We start from the raw sequence: 12,605 nt of genomic DNA on the forward strand, positions 1-12,605 counted from the left end.
CACTTCACTTCAAAGAGATATTAATCAACTTTGTAAATTACGATTGAGGCCAGTGCTAGCAGGGGGAAGTTCTTAATGCAATGAGAAGCAGTGACATGGGAATTTGACCAAGACCAGCATTCATTTCTCATATATGGTTGAGCAGGTTGCACACTGCACAACTCTAGGAAGAGCTGGTGTACCACTGTCTCCCTGGCACTTGGCACAAAGTAAGTCTCATCGAGCAAGTATTGAATGCATGAATGTGGGCATCAGAGGATAGCCATCCCAGAGCTCAGTGTGCAGCACTACATAAAGTCCAGAAGACATAGTGCCACTTGACAGAGAGCAACATTCAGATAAGGAGATAAGACCAGCTTAGAAGGAGGATTAAAACTTGACCCCTAAAAAGGAAGCAAAGTGTAATGTGACCACAAGGGGGAAAATGCCCTTCACTGAGACTGTTGTGAAGATATAATGACAAGATCAATATCAGCTTGCTCTGAATGGTTGAAGATACTTCATGAATACCAGGGGCAGTAATTCAACGTTAGAAGGGCCAACAGAGAGGAGGTCATATCAATGAAGGTAATACATGGATGAGCTAGAGTACAAATTAAACACAGGTTTCAGAGCATTCATCCCACATAAAAACCTATATATACATGTTCATAATAGCTTTACTCATAGTAGCAAAACCTGGAAACAATCCTGATGTTCTTCACCAGGTAAATAGTTAACAAACTGGTCCATCCATACCATTGAATACTATTCAATAATCAGAAGAAACAAACTATTTATGCAGGTAACAACTGGATGAATCCCCAGAAATTTTTGCGGAGGGAAAAGACCAGTCCAAAAGGAGCATAAGACTCTTGACAAAATTCTAGAACTCGAGAACAGGTTTGTGGTTGCCAGGGGTTAGGGAAGAGGGAGAATGAGTTACTTGGAAGGGATATGGGGGTAGGCATTATAAAAAAGCAACTGAATGGATCCTTGTGGATGTGATGGGATTCTTCTTGACCTCTTGTAGACACACATACAAATGAATCCAAGTAAAACTGGGGCAATTGCAGTAAAGACCATGGACTGCATCAATGTCAAGAGCCCACTTGTGGTAATCCACTAGAGTTTTGCAAAATGTTACCATTGCAGAAAAGCTTACAGTGGAGCTCTCAGTATTATGTCTTACAATTTCACCTGAAACCAATTGTCAGAAAAAAGTTAATTAGAAAAAACAACTTTCGTGTTTTCCAGCTTGGTTAAAAGTTGGAAGATGACCTGAGGTGCATTCCTTACCATTTTCCACCTCCGCAACCCCTCCCTCACCCCGCAACAGGATGATTTTTCTGGAGACTCCTGGCATGTCACATAAACTACACAATCTGTTACAGACTGTAGCTCTAGCAGAGCTTTCTGGAAATGTGTGTTAGTTGCTCAGTCATGTCCAACTCTTTGCGACCCCATGGACTGTAGCCTGCCAGGCTCCTCCGTCCATGGGATTCTCCAGGCAAGAATACTGGAGTGGGTTGTCATTCCCTTCGCCAGCGGATTTTCCTGACCCAGGGATAGAACCTGGGCCTCCCACATTTCAGGCAGATTCTTTACCATCTGCGCCACCAGGGAAGCCTTCTTTTCTTCCCAACCTCCCTACTTTCTGGAAGACCTCATGGCAACTCTTAGTGTCCCTTGTAGACACAAAACCAGTTTACTAGCTTCCAGACTGGCCAAATCTGAGGACATTTGCATTTTCGAACGGCAGGCTATGAAGTCACATGTGAGGGAGAATGCTCCTTTTGCAGCCTCTACTGCCACCTTGGGAAGATTCATGTCCTTGATTCTAACCGCCTACTTTGCTACGCAGCTTCCGTGCTAGAGTGTCAGCACCATGAGGACAAGCAAATGGTGGCATGTTGCTCCTGTTTCCCTGGCCCACAGTTCCTGTCATACAGATGTCCCTGTAGTGGCCATTTGTGATTTCTGCCTGTCCAGCCTCCAGCTGTCCTTCTGACAAGAGAATCTTGTTTTTCCTTTGGGTAACCACACATCCCTCATTACAGATAGTCTTGTGGGTTATTGTTGTTACTCAGTTGCTCAGTCATGTCCTACTCTTTGTGACCCCATGGACTGCAGCACGCCAGGCTTCCCTGTCCTTCACTATCTCCCGGAGTTTGCTCATTGTCCTAATTCCTACTGTGGTTAAAAGGGAGGCAGTAGACCCAAGCCAGGGCAATCAGAGTTGATGAGTGATGAGCCCTAGATTTCCATGGAAAATGATTTAAAGGACAGGTTCTTTCTTTCCTCCATGGTGATTGTTTTGATGGAATATCAGCTGAGAGCTATTGGGAGCTTTCTTGTTACCTTCCCTTGGAAGAGTTTGTCTAAAATGAAGCCAACGCAGCAAAAAGCAGAGCCAAGACATGGCAAGACAGCAGCTCCTAATGCATCATTTGAGAACCTGGATCTAGACTTGCCTGAACCCAATACATCCTTGAACTCCTCAACCATGTGGATTACTCTGGTGCCTTTTTTCCCTTATGCCACTTCATTTTGGCTTTCTGTCACTTGCAATCAAGACTCCTAAATCATCCACGTACTTGTAGATATTCAACAAAGGAATGTACAAACAAATGCCATGATGCAAATAAATATTTATCATCTGCTATGTGGCAGGTGCTATTTTAAGATCCAAAGGAAGAAGCAAAGGAGCAGCAGAAACAACTGCTTCCCTTGAAAGCCAAGTCTGTGGCCTGACGACCTAGAACTTGGGTCAATCCATCAACTATGGTGGCTGCTTGGTGGCCCTTTTCCTCTCAGTCCCCCTCTTTCCTTCTCCTACTATGCAACCGTGGCTCATGCCAGTACTAAGGCATGGCCCCATACCTGCTAACATTCATGCTCGTATTCACTCCTGAGGCCAAGTGACTTGGTTGTGTCTGGTTATCAGATGCAAACTTTGTCACAGCAGGGATTTAGGCTAGACATTAGGGGGAATATTGTGGTACCAGATGGTGTTTCTGAAGAAGGTTGTCCTATTTTTGCAGTTTTAGGATTTGACAATAAATCAGCCTGGCAGGCCTCAGATGTGATTTGGCCTCAAAATCATCTCTGTTAATCCTTGATGCTGTGTGTATCTGTCAAGATCCAAGCAGGAAAACAGAGCCCACTCTCAGCATGTGAACAAAGGAAATCTAACACAAGGAACTGATTACACAGATGAAGGAAGGGGCTGAAAAGCAAGCAACAAGGAACTAGGAGGCAACTTAGGGATTTGCAAGGGCCTGAGGACACCACCATGATGAGGCTAGAGGGACAAAAGGGGCAGGTGGTGGTGCCTAGGTCCAGGCCTGGTGTCACCCAGCGGAGGCTAGAGCTGTGGTGAGTGGAAGCCAGAGCCAAGAAAGACATATGGTCCATGTGACAGAAGCCACCAGAGACCAGAGGAGCAGAAAAACCCTACCTTTTCCTTCTTCATGCCTTCCAAATTCACAGCAGCTGTCCCCTGTTGGCCATGGTCAACCAGTCCCTCTTGTTGTTGTTGTTGTTCAGTCACCCAGTCGTGTCCAACTCTTTGTGACCCCATAAACTGCAGCAGCCCAGGCCTCTCTGTCCCTCACCATCTCCCAGAGTTTGCCCAAGTTCATATTCATTGCATCAGTGATGCCATCCAGCCATCTCATCCTCTGATGCCCTCTTCTCCTTCTGCCCTCAATCTTTCCCAACATCAGGGACTTTTCCAATAAGTCATCTATTCATATCAGATGACCAACATACCAGAGCTTCAGCTTTAGCATCACTCCTTCCAGTGAATATTCAGGGTTGATCTCCCTTAAGATTGACTGGTTTGATCTCCTTCCTGTCCATGGGACTTTCAGGAGTCTTCTCCAACACCACAGTTCAAAGGCATCAATTCTTTGGCGTTCTGCCTTCTTTATGGTCCAGCTGTCACAGTCGTACGTGACCACTGGGAAGACCAAAGCCTTGATTATATGAACCTCTGTCAGCAGAGTAATGTCTCTGCTTGTCAATACACTGTCTAGATTTGGTACCGCTTTCCTGTCAAGAAGCAATCGTCTTCTGATTTCATGGCTGCAGTCACCATCTGCAGTGATTTTGGAGCCCAAGAAGAAGACATCTGTCACTACTTCCACCTTTTCCCCTTCTATTTGCCATGCAGTAATGGGGCTGCATACCATGAACTTAGTTTTTTAAATATTTAGTCTTAAGCCAGCTCCTTCACTCTCCTCCTTCACCCTCATGAAGAGGTTCTTTAGTTCCTCTTCACTTTCTGCCATTAGAGTGGTATCACCCACATATCTGAGGTTGTTGATGTTTCTCCCGCCTATCTTGATTCTGGCTTGTAACTCATCTAACCCAGAATTTCTCATGGTGTGCTCAGTGTATAGGTTAAACAAACACGGTGACAGCAGACAGCCCTGTCGTACTCCTTTTTCAATCTTGAAACGATCAGTTGTTCCACACAGGGTTCTAACTGTTGCTTCTTGACCTGCATACAGATTTCTCCAGAGACACGTAAGATGGTCTGGCATTCCCATTGCTCTAAGAAATTTCCACAGTTTGTCATGATCTACACAGTCAAAGGCTTTAGCATAGTTGATGAAACAGACGTTTTTCTGACATGCCGTTGCTTTTTCTATAATCCAGAGAATGTTGCCAATCCAGCCCCTCCATTGGCCACACCCGACTCAGCACCTCCCAGTGGTCACACCCAATGAAGAGCCTTCCACTGGCCCTGGGAGGCAGCCTGAAGTGGTCAGCCACCTGTGATAGATAGCAAAACCAGAATTGGGGAGAATGGATCAGAGAGCCACGAGACCCAGGACTTGCATACCTGTGTCACCCAAAAGCTACCATTTCTGAGTTCCCACATGCGACACTCCTTTTCTCACTTGGGAAGAAATGGACCTTTGGGATCCAAAGATGTCATCACCAAGTTTGTTAGCAATGGGGATCAGGTTCTAGAACTCATATGCTGCTGTTAAGAATATAATGTGGAACAGTCATCTTCGAGGACTGTTTAGCAGTTTCTGGTAAATTAGGCATATACTTGCCCTCAGTTCAGTTCAGTCACTCAGTCAAGTCTGACTCTTTGCGACCCCATGAATCGCAGCACACCAGGCCTCCCTGTCCATCACCAACCCCTGGAGTTTACCCAAACTCATGTCCATTGAGTTGGTGATGCCATCCAGCCATCTCATCCTCTGTTGTCCCCTTCTCCTCCTGCCCCCAATCCCTCCCAGCATCAGGGTCTTTTTCAATGAGTCAACAATTCGCATGAGGTGGCCAGAGTATTGGGGTTTCAGCTTCAGCATCAGTCCTTCCAGTGAACACCCAGGACTGATATCCTTTAGGATGGACTGGTTGGATCTCCTGGCAGGCCAAGGGACTCTCAAGGGTCTTCTCCAACACCACACTTCAAAAGCATCAATTCTTTGGCGCTCAGCCTTCTTCACGGTCCTACTCTCACATCCATACATGACCACAGGATAAACCATAGCATTGACTAGACAGACCTTTGTTGGCAAAGTAATGTCTCTGCTTTTGAATATGCTATCTAGGTTGGTCATAACTTTCCTTCCAAGGAGTAAGCGTCTTTTCATTTCATGGCTGCAGTCACCATCTGCTGTGATTTTGGAGCCCAGAAAAATAAAGTCTGACACTGTTTTCACTGTTTCCCATCTATTTCCCATGAAGTGATGGGACCAGATGCCATGATCTTCGTTTTCTGAATGTTGAGCTTTAAGCCAACTTTCCCCCTCTCCTCTTTCACTTTCATCAAGAGGTTTTTTAGTTCCTCTTCACTTTCTGCCATAAGAGTGGTGTCATCTGTATATCTGAGGTTATTGAGATTTCTCCCGGCAATCTTGATTCCAGCTTGTGTTTCTTCCAGTCCAGCGTTTCTCATGATGTACTCTGCATAGAAGTTAAATAAGCAGGGTGACAATATACAGCCTTGATGAACTCCTTTTCCTATTTGGAACCAGTCTGTTGTTCCATGTCCAGTTCTAACTGTTGCTTCCTGACCTGCATACAAATTTCTCAAGAGGCAGGTCAGGTGGTCTGTTATTCCCATCTCTTTCAGAATTTTCCACAGTTTATTGTGATCCACACAGTCAAAGGCTTTGGCATAGTCAATAAAGCAGAAATAGATGTTTTTTTGGAACTCTCTTGCTTTTTCGATGATCCAGTGGATGTTGGCAATTTGATCTCTGGTTCCTCTGCCTTTTCCAAAACCAGCTTGAACATCTGGAAGTTCATGGTTCACGTATTGCTGAAGCCTGGCTTGGAGAATTTTGAGCATTACTTTACTAGCGTGTGAGATGAGTGCAATTGTGCGGTAGTTTGAGCATTCTTTGGCATTGCCTTTCTTTGGGATTGGAATGAAAACTGACCTTCTCCAGTCCTGTGGCCACTGCTGAGTTTTCCAAATTTGCTGGCATATTGAGTGCAGCACTTTCACAGCATCATCTTTCAGGATTTGAAAGAGCTCAACTGGGATTCCATCACCTCCACTAGCTTTGTTCGTAGTGATGCTTTCTAAGGCCCACTTGACTTCACATTCCAGGATGTCTGGCTCTAGGTGAGTGATCACACCATCGTGATTATCTGGGTCGTGAAGATCTTTTTTGTACAGTTCTTCTGTGTATTCTTGCCACCTCTTCTTAATATCTTCTGCTTCTGTTAGGTCCATACCATTTCTATCCTTTATTGAGCCCATCTTTGCATGAAATGTTCCCTTGGTATCTCTAATTTTCTTGAAGAGATCTCTAGTCTTTCTCATTCTGTTGTTTTCCTCTGTTTCTTTGCATTGATCACTGAGGAAGGCTTTTGTATCTCTCCTTGCTATTCTTTGGAAATCTGCATTCAGACGCTTTTATCTTTCCTTTTCTCCTTTGCTTTTCACTTCTCTTCTTTTCACAGCTATTTGTAAGGCCTCCTCAGACAGCCATTTTGTTTTTTTGCATTTCTTTTTCATGGAGATGGTCTTGATCCCTGTCTCCTGTACAATGTCACAAACCTCCTTCCATAGTTCATCAGGCGCAGGAGCATCTGAGAGGAGCTACCCCATGTCCGAGGTCAGGGGTGGTGGCCGAGAGAAGCTACCCCACATCCAAGGTCAGGGGCGCCAACTGAGAAGAGCAACCCCACATTCAAGGAGCGGTGGCTGCGTGGGCGCAGGAGGGCCGAGAGGAGCTACTCCATGTCCAAGGTCAGGAGGGGTGGCTGCGCTTTGCTGGGGCAGCTGTGAAGATATACCCCACATCCAAGGTAATAGAAACCCAAGTAAGATGGTAGGTGTTGCGAGAGGGCATCAGAGGGCAGACACACTGAAATCATAATCACAGAAAACTAGCCAATCTGATCACGTGGACCACAGCCTTGTCTAATTCAATGAAACTAAGCCATGGGGGGCCACCCAAGACGGGCGAGTCATGGTGGAGAGATCTGACAGAATGTGGTCCACTGGAGAAGGGAATGGCAAACCACTTTAATATTCTTGCCTTGAGAATCCCATGAACAGTATGAAAAGGCAAAATGATAGGATACTGAAAGAGGAACTCCTCAGGTCAGTAAGTGCCCAATATGCTACTGGAGATCAGTGGAGAAATAACTCCAGAAAGAATGAAGGGATGGACCCAAAGCAAAAACAATACCCAGTTGTGAATGTGACTGGTGATAGAAGCAAGGTCCGATGCTGTAAAGAGCAATATTGCATAGGAACCTGGAATGTTAGGTTCATGAATCAAGGCAAATTGGAAGTGGTCAAACAGGAGACAGCAAGAGTGAATGTCAACATTCTAGGAATCAGCTAACTAAAATGGACTGAAATGGGTGACTTTTACTCAGATGACCATTATATCTACTACTGTGGGCAGGAATTCCTTAGAAGAAATGGAGTAGCCATCATGGTCAACAACAGAGTCCAAAAGGCAGTACTTGGATGCAATCTCAAAAATGACAGAATGATCTCTGTTCGTTTCCAAACCACAGTAATTCAAGCCTATGCCCCAACCAGTAACGCTGAAGAAGTTGAAGTTGAATGGTTCTATGAAGACCTACAAGACCTTTTAGAACTAACACCCACAAAAGATGTCGTTTTCATTATAGGGGACTGGAATGCAAAAGTAGGAAGTCAAAAAGTACCTGAAGTAACAGGCAAATTTGGTCTTGGAGTATGGAATGAAGCAGGGCAATGGCTCATAGAGTTTTGCCAAGAGAACGCACTGGCCATAGCAAACACACTCTTTCAACAACACAAGAGAAGACTCTACACATGGACATCACCAGATGGTCAACACCAAAATGAGATCGATTATATTCTTTGCAGCCAAAGATGGAGAAGCTATATACAGTCAGCAAAAACAAGACAGGGAGCTGACTGTGGCTCAGATCATATTTACCCTATCACCCAACAATTCTGCTCTTAGAGACTTATTCAAGAGCTGTAAAAGTACTGCATGAAAAGAATTATACAAGAATGTTTATTACATTATTTTCCTAATAGTCAAAAATTGGGAGTGACATAAATGTACACTGCAGGAAAATAAATAAACACAATTATGATAGAGTCAGGCAGTAGAACACTACTCAGTGATAAAATGAATACCTGACTGCCACACTCAAACATGTGAATGTATCTCAAAGCAATATAAGTGAAGAATCCAGGCATATACTAACTCATTCCATTTATGTGAATCCAAGAAAAGACAAAAATCTAATCTGGTGATAGAAATCAGATAGTGGTTGTGGGGATGGAAATTGACTTGGAAGGGACAGGAGGGCACTTTCTGGTGTGATGAAAATGTCCTTTATCTTGTTGTGGGTATCAAGCCTTGTTAAGCTGAAAACCTGAGACTGGTCTCATTTGTTATTTATATGTCAAATTAGTTGTAAAAGTAAAAAAAACCACAAAGAATCCATTTTGAATGTAAAGAACAAATTTCATGCTTTTCTGTATGGGTCTGTACCATCAAGAAGAACAGCATTATTGTGTTCTGGCAGCTTCCTTATTCTTCATTTCCATTTTGTGGGATATAACCCAAGAGTAGGTCAAGGGCACTTGTTTCCTTGGACTAATTAAATGCAATAGGCAGCCCTAATGCCCCTGCCAACCACATGACTCATGGACATCAGGTTGATGGGTGTTTTACATTAAACTAAGTGATCATAAATATTTAATCATATGACCACTGTTTTTAAATACATCACCCAGGACTGCACATTCCTTTTGGAAATGGTGCTCATCTGGCTTCATCCAGATAGCCAATAAGGGTCCCTGGGAAAAGATACTAAGGCAAGAAATGGAGTAACTACTCTGTAAATGTTGCTTCCCCAGCATTCATTTCCCCAATCCCCACTCCCAGTTTGCATTTAGGGGTCCATGTAGTTCTAGGGAAGATACCCTGGAGGAGGAAATAGCAACTCACTCCAGCTTTCTTGCCTGGGTAATTCTATGGACCGAGGAGCCTGGTGGGCTACAGTCCATGGTGTTGTAAAGAGCTGGACACAAATGAGCAACTTAGCACACATGTGGTTCTAGGGACGCTAACCCTCCCCCTCCTTCATGTTTGTTCCTGCCAGTTCTAGGTTGGTAGCCCATGACCAAGACTAAGCCAATCATTGCATACCACCCCTGCCACCACAACAGAGACTGGATGAAGGTGGACAGGTGATCTAAACTGGTCCAATCATATTGAATCACAGAACCTTAGCTTAAAAAAGTTTTCCATCTTTCTCAGGACAACTGTGGTTCTCTTCCTTGAGGAGAGCCGTGGCAGAGGCACAACAGAAGGGAGAGATGAGAATCTGACAAAAAACAGGGCTTTGCCTGCTGGCATGATAATATGTCTGAGGTTAGCCCATTCTCTCTCAATTTTCTGGTTACATGAACCAAGAAACCCTCCATATTGTTTAAGCCAATCTGTGCTGGGTTTTATATTGTTTGCAACCAATGGCATCCTAACTATTAGATGATAACCAGAATGCTAGGTTTGTGTGGGCAAAGGCCAAAGTTTGTGTAAAAGGGTAGAATTAGGAATCAGAAGCCCTGAATTCTGATTATTGCTGGGTCATGATGGAACTATATAACCCCAGAGAAAACATTTAACCTGATAGCATCTTAGTTTAATCTTCTGCATAATAGGAAATTAGAAAGCAGAATCTCTAGGTTCTTTTGCATTAATAGCACTGGAAGCATTGATGATAGTGATGATGAAGATGGTGATTTATTAAGTTCTTGCCATGTGCCCATGCTGTGCTCATTGTTTCAGATCCACTATTTCATTTGATTCGTGTATCTCTTGGAATTTAATCAGGAAAGCAGAAGCACTGTGAATATTATGCAATAAGGTCTTTATTTTAAGAAGAAGACCCTAAACAACTGTGGGAGAAGTTAAGGGTCCAAAAGAGGTAGTTGGAGGATCAGAGTAAAGTCAGTAACCAGTCCACCAATCTCTCCTCCAGAAGCTCTGGTATAGGTAGAGAGTAAGAGCTTACAGGGGAGTATGGGTGGGCAAGCACTTCCCACTGCCATGGTGGCTCAGCAAAGGAGAGCCTGGGATGAAGTCTACCAGCATCTGGTGGGGGGGCTGGGGTCTGTGTTGGTGAGCTGGGCTGGCAGTCAGGAAGAATAGCTGAAAGTGGGGTGAGAGAAAGTAGAAACAAGCTGAAACAACTGGTACTTACTTCCCATATGTTCCTCACTGCATCAAGCATAATGACCTTCAGCACTTAAAGGCTACTGCTTCACTTCTGCCTCTCAAGCTTCATGAAAAAAAAAAACTTTATACACAGGGAAGAGGAGTCTGGGAAATGTAGTTTCATCACAGTGAAGTCTACAAATCCTCTAAGAAAAGCAGGATAAGCATTTCCCCCCAAATTTAAGGAAGCTTGTACAAAGTCATCCATCCAGCTGGTACTGGAAACAGAACTAAGATGCAGGACTTCTACTTCGTTCTTTTTCCATAGGACTTGATCAGTTCAGTTCAGTTCAGCTGAGTCGCTCAGTCGTGTCCAACTCTTTGCGACCCCCTGAATTGCAGCATGCCAGGCCTCCCTGTCCATCACCAACTCCCAGAGTTCACTCAGACTCACATCCATCGAGTCAGTGATGCCATCCAGCCATCTCATCCTCTGTCATCCCCTTCTCCTCCTGCCCCCAATCCCTCCCAGCATCAGAGTCTTTTTCAATGAGTCAAATCTTCGCATGAGGTGGCCAAAGTACTGGAGTTTCAGCTTTAGCATCATTCCCTCCAAAGAAATCCCAGGGCTGATCTCCTTCAGAATGGAATGGTTGGATCTCCTTGCAAGCCAAGAGACTCTCAAGAGTCTTCTCCAACACCACAGTTCAAAAGCATCAATTCTTTGGTGCTCAGCCTTCTTCACAGTCCAACTCTCACATCCATACATGACCACAGGAAAAACCATAGCCTTGACTAGATGGACCTTTGTTGGCAAAGTAACGTCTCTGCTTTTGAATATGCTATCTAGGTTGGTCATAACTTTCCTTCCAAGGAGTAAGCGTCTTTTAATATCATGGCTGCAGTCACCATCTGCAGTGATTTTGGAGCCCAGAAAAATAAAGTCTGACACTGTTTGCACTGTTTGCTCATCTATTTCCCATGAAGTGATGGGACCGGATGCCATGATCTTCGTTTTCTGAATATTGAGCTTTAAGCCAACTTTTCCCCTCTCCTCTTTCACTTTCATCAAGAGGCTTTTTAGTTCGTCTTCACTTTCTGCCATAAGAGTGGTGTCATCTGCATATCTGAGGTTACTGAGATTTCTCCCGGCAATCTTGATTCCAGCTAGTGTTTCTTCCAGTCCAGCGTTTCTCATGATGTACTCTGCATATAAGTTAAATGAGCAGGGTGACAATATACAGCCTTGATGAACTCCTTTTCCTATTTGGAACCAGTCTGTTGTTCCATGTCCAGTTCTAACTGTTGCTTCCTGACCTGCATACAAATTTCTCAAGAGGCAGGTCAGGTGTTCTGGTATTCCCATCTCTTTCAGAATTGTCCACAGTTTATTGTGATCCACACAGTCAAAGGCTTTGGCATAGTCAATAAAGCAGAAATAGATGTTTTTCTGAAATTCTCTTGCTTTTTCGATGATCCAGTGGATGTTGGCAATTTGATCTCTGGTTCCTCTGCCTTTTCTAAAACCAGCTTGAACATCTGGAAGTTCATGGTTCACGTATTGCTGAAGCCTGGCTTGGAGAATTTTGAGCATTACTTTACTAGTGTGTGAGATGAGTGCAATTGTACGGTAGTTTGAGCATTCTTTGGCATTGTCTTTCTTTGGGATTGGAATGAAAACTGACCTTTTCCAGTCCTGTGGCCACTGCTGAGTTTTCCAAATTTGCTGGCATATTGAGTGCAGCACTTTCACAGCATCATCTTTCAGGATTTGAAAGAGCTCAACTGGAATTCCATCACCTCCACTAGCTTTGTTCGTAGTGATGCTTTCTAAGGCCCACTTGACTTCACATTCCAGGATGTCTGGCTCTAGGTGAGTGATCACACCATCGTGATTATCTGGGTCGTGAAGATCTTTTTTGTACAGTTCTTCTGTGTATTCTTGCCACCTCTTCTTAATATCTT

At 44.1% G+C, this 12,605-nt stretch overlaps 1 long non-coding RNA gene across 1 annotated transcript in view; it reads left to right on the forward strand.

Annotated features, from left to right (window-relative positions):
- The window catches only part of LOC129634988 (uncharacterized), a 370,413-nt gene that overhangs the window by 248,062 nt on the left and 109,746 nt on the right, over window positions 1–12,605 (forward strand). The window lies entirely within an intron of this gene.

Source organism: Bubalus kerabau, chromosome 20 (genome assembly GCF_029407905.1).
Source record: "Bubalus kerabau isolate K-KA32 ecotype Philippines breed swamp buffalo chromosome 20, PCC_UOA_SB_1v2, whole genome shotgun sequence".
Classification (NCBI taxonomy): Eukaryota; Metazoa; Chordata; class Mammalia; order Artiodactyla; family Bovidae; genus Bubalus; species Bubalus kerabau.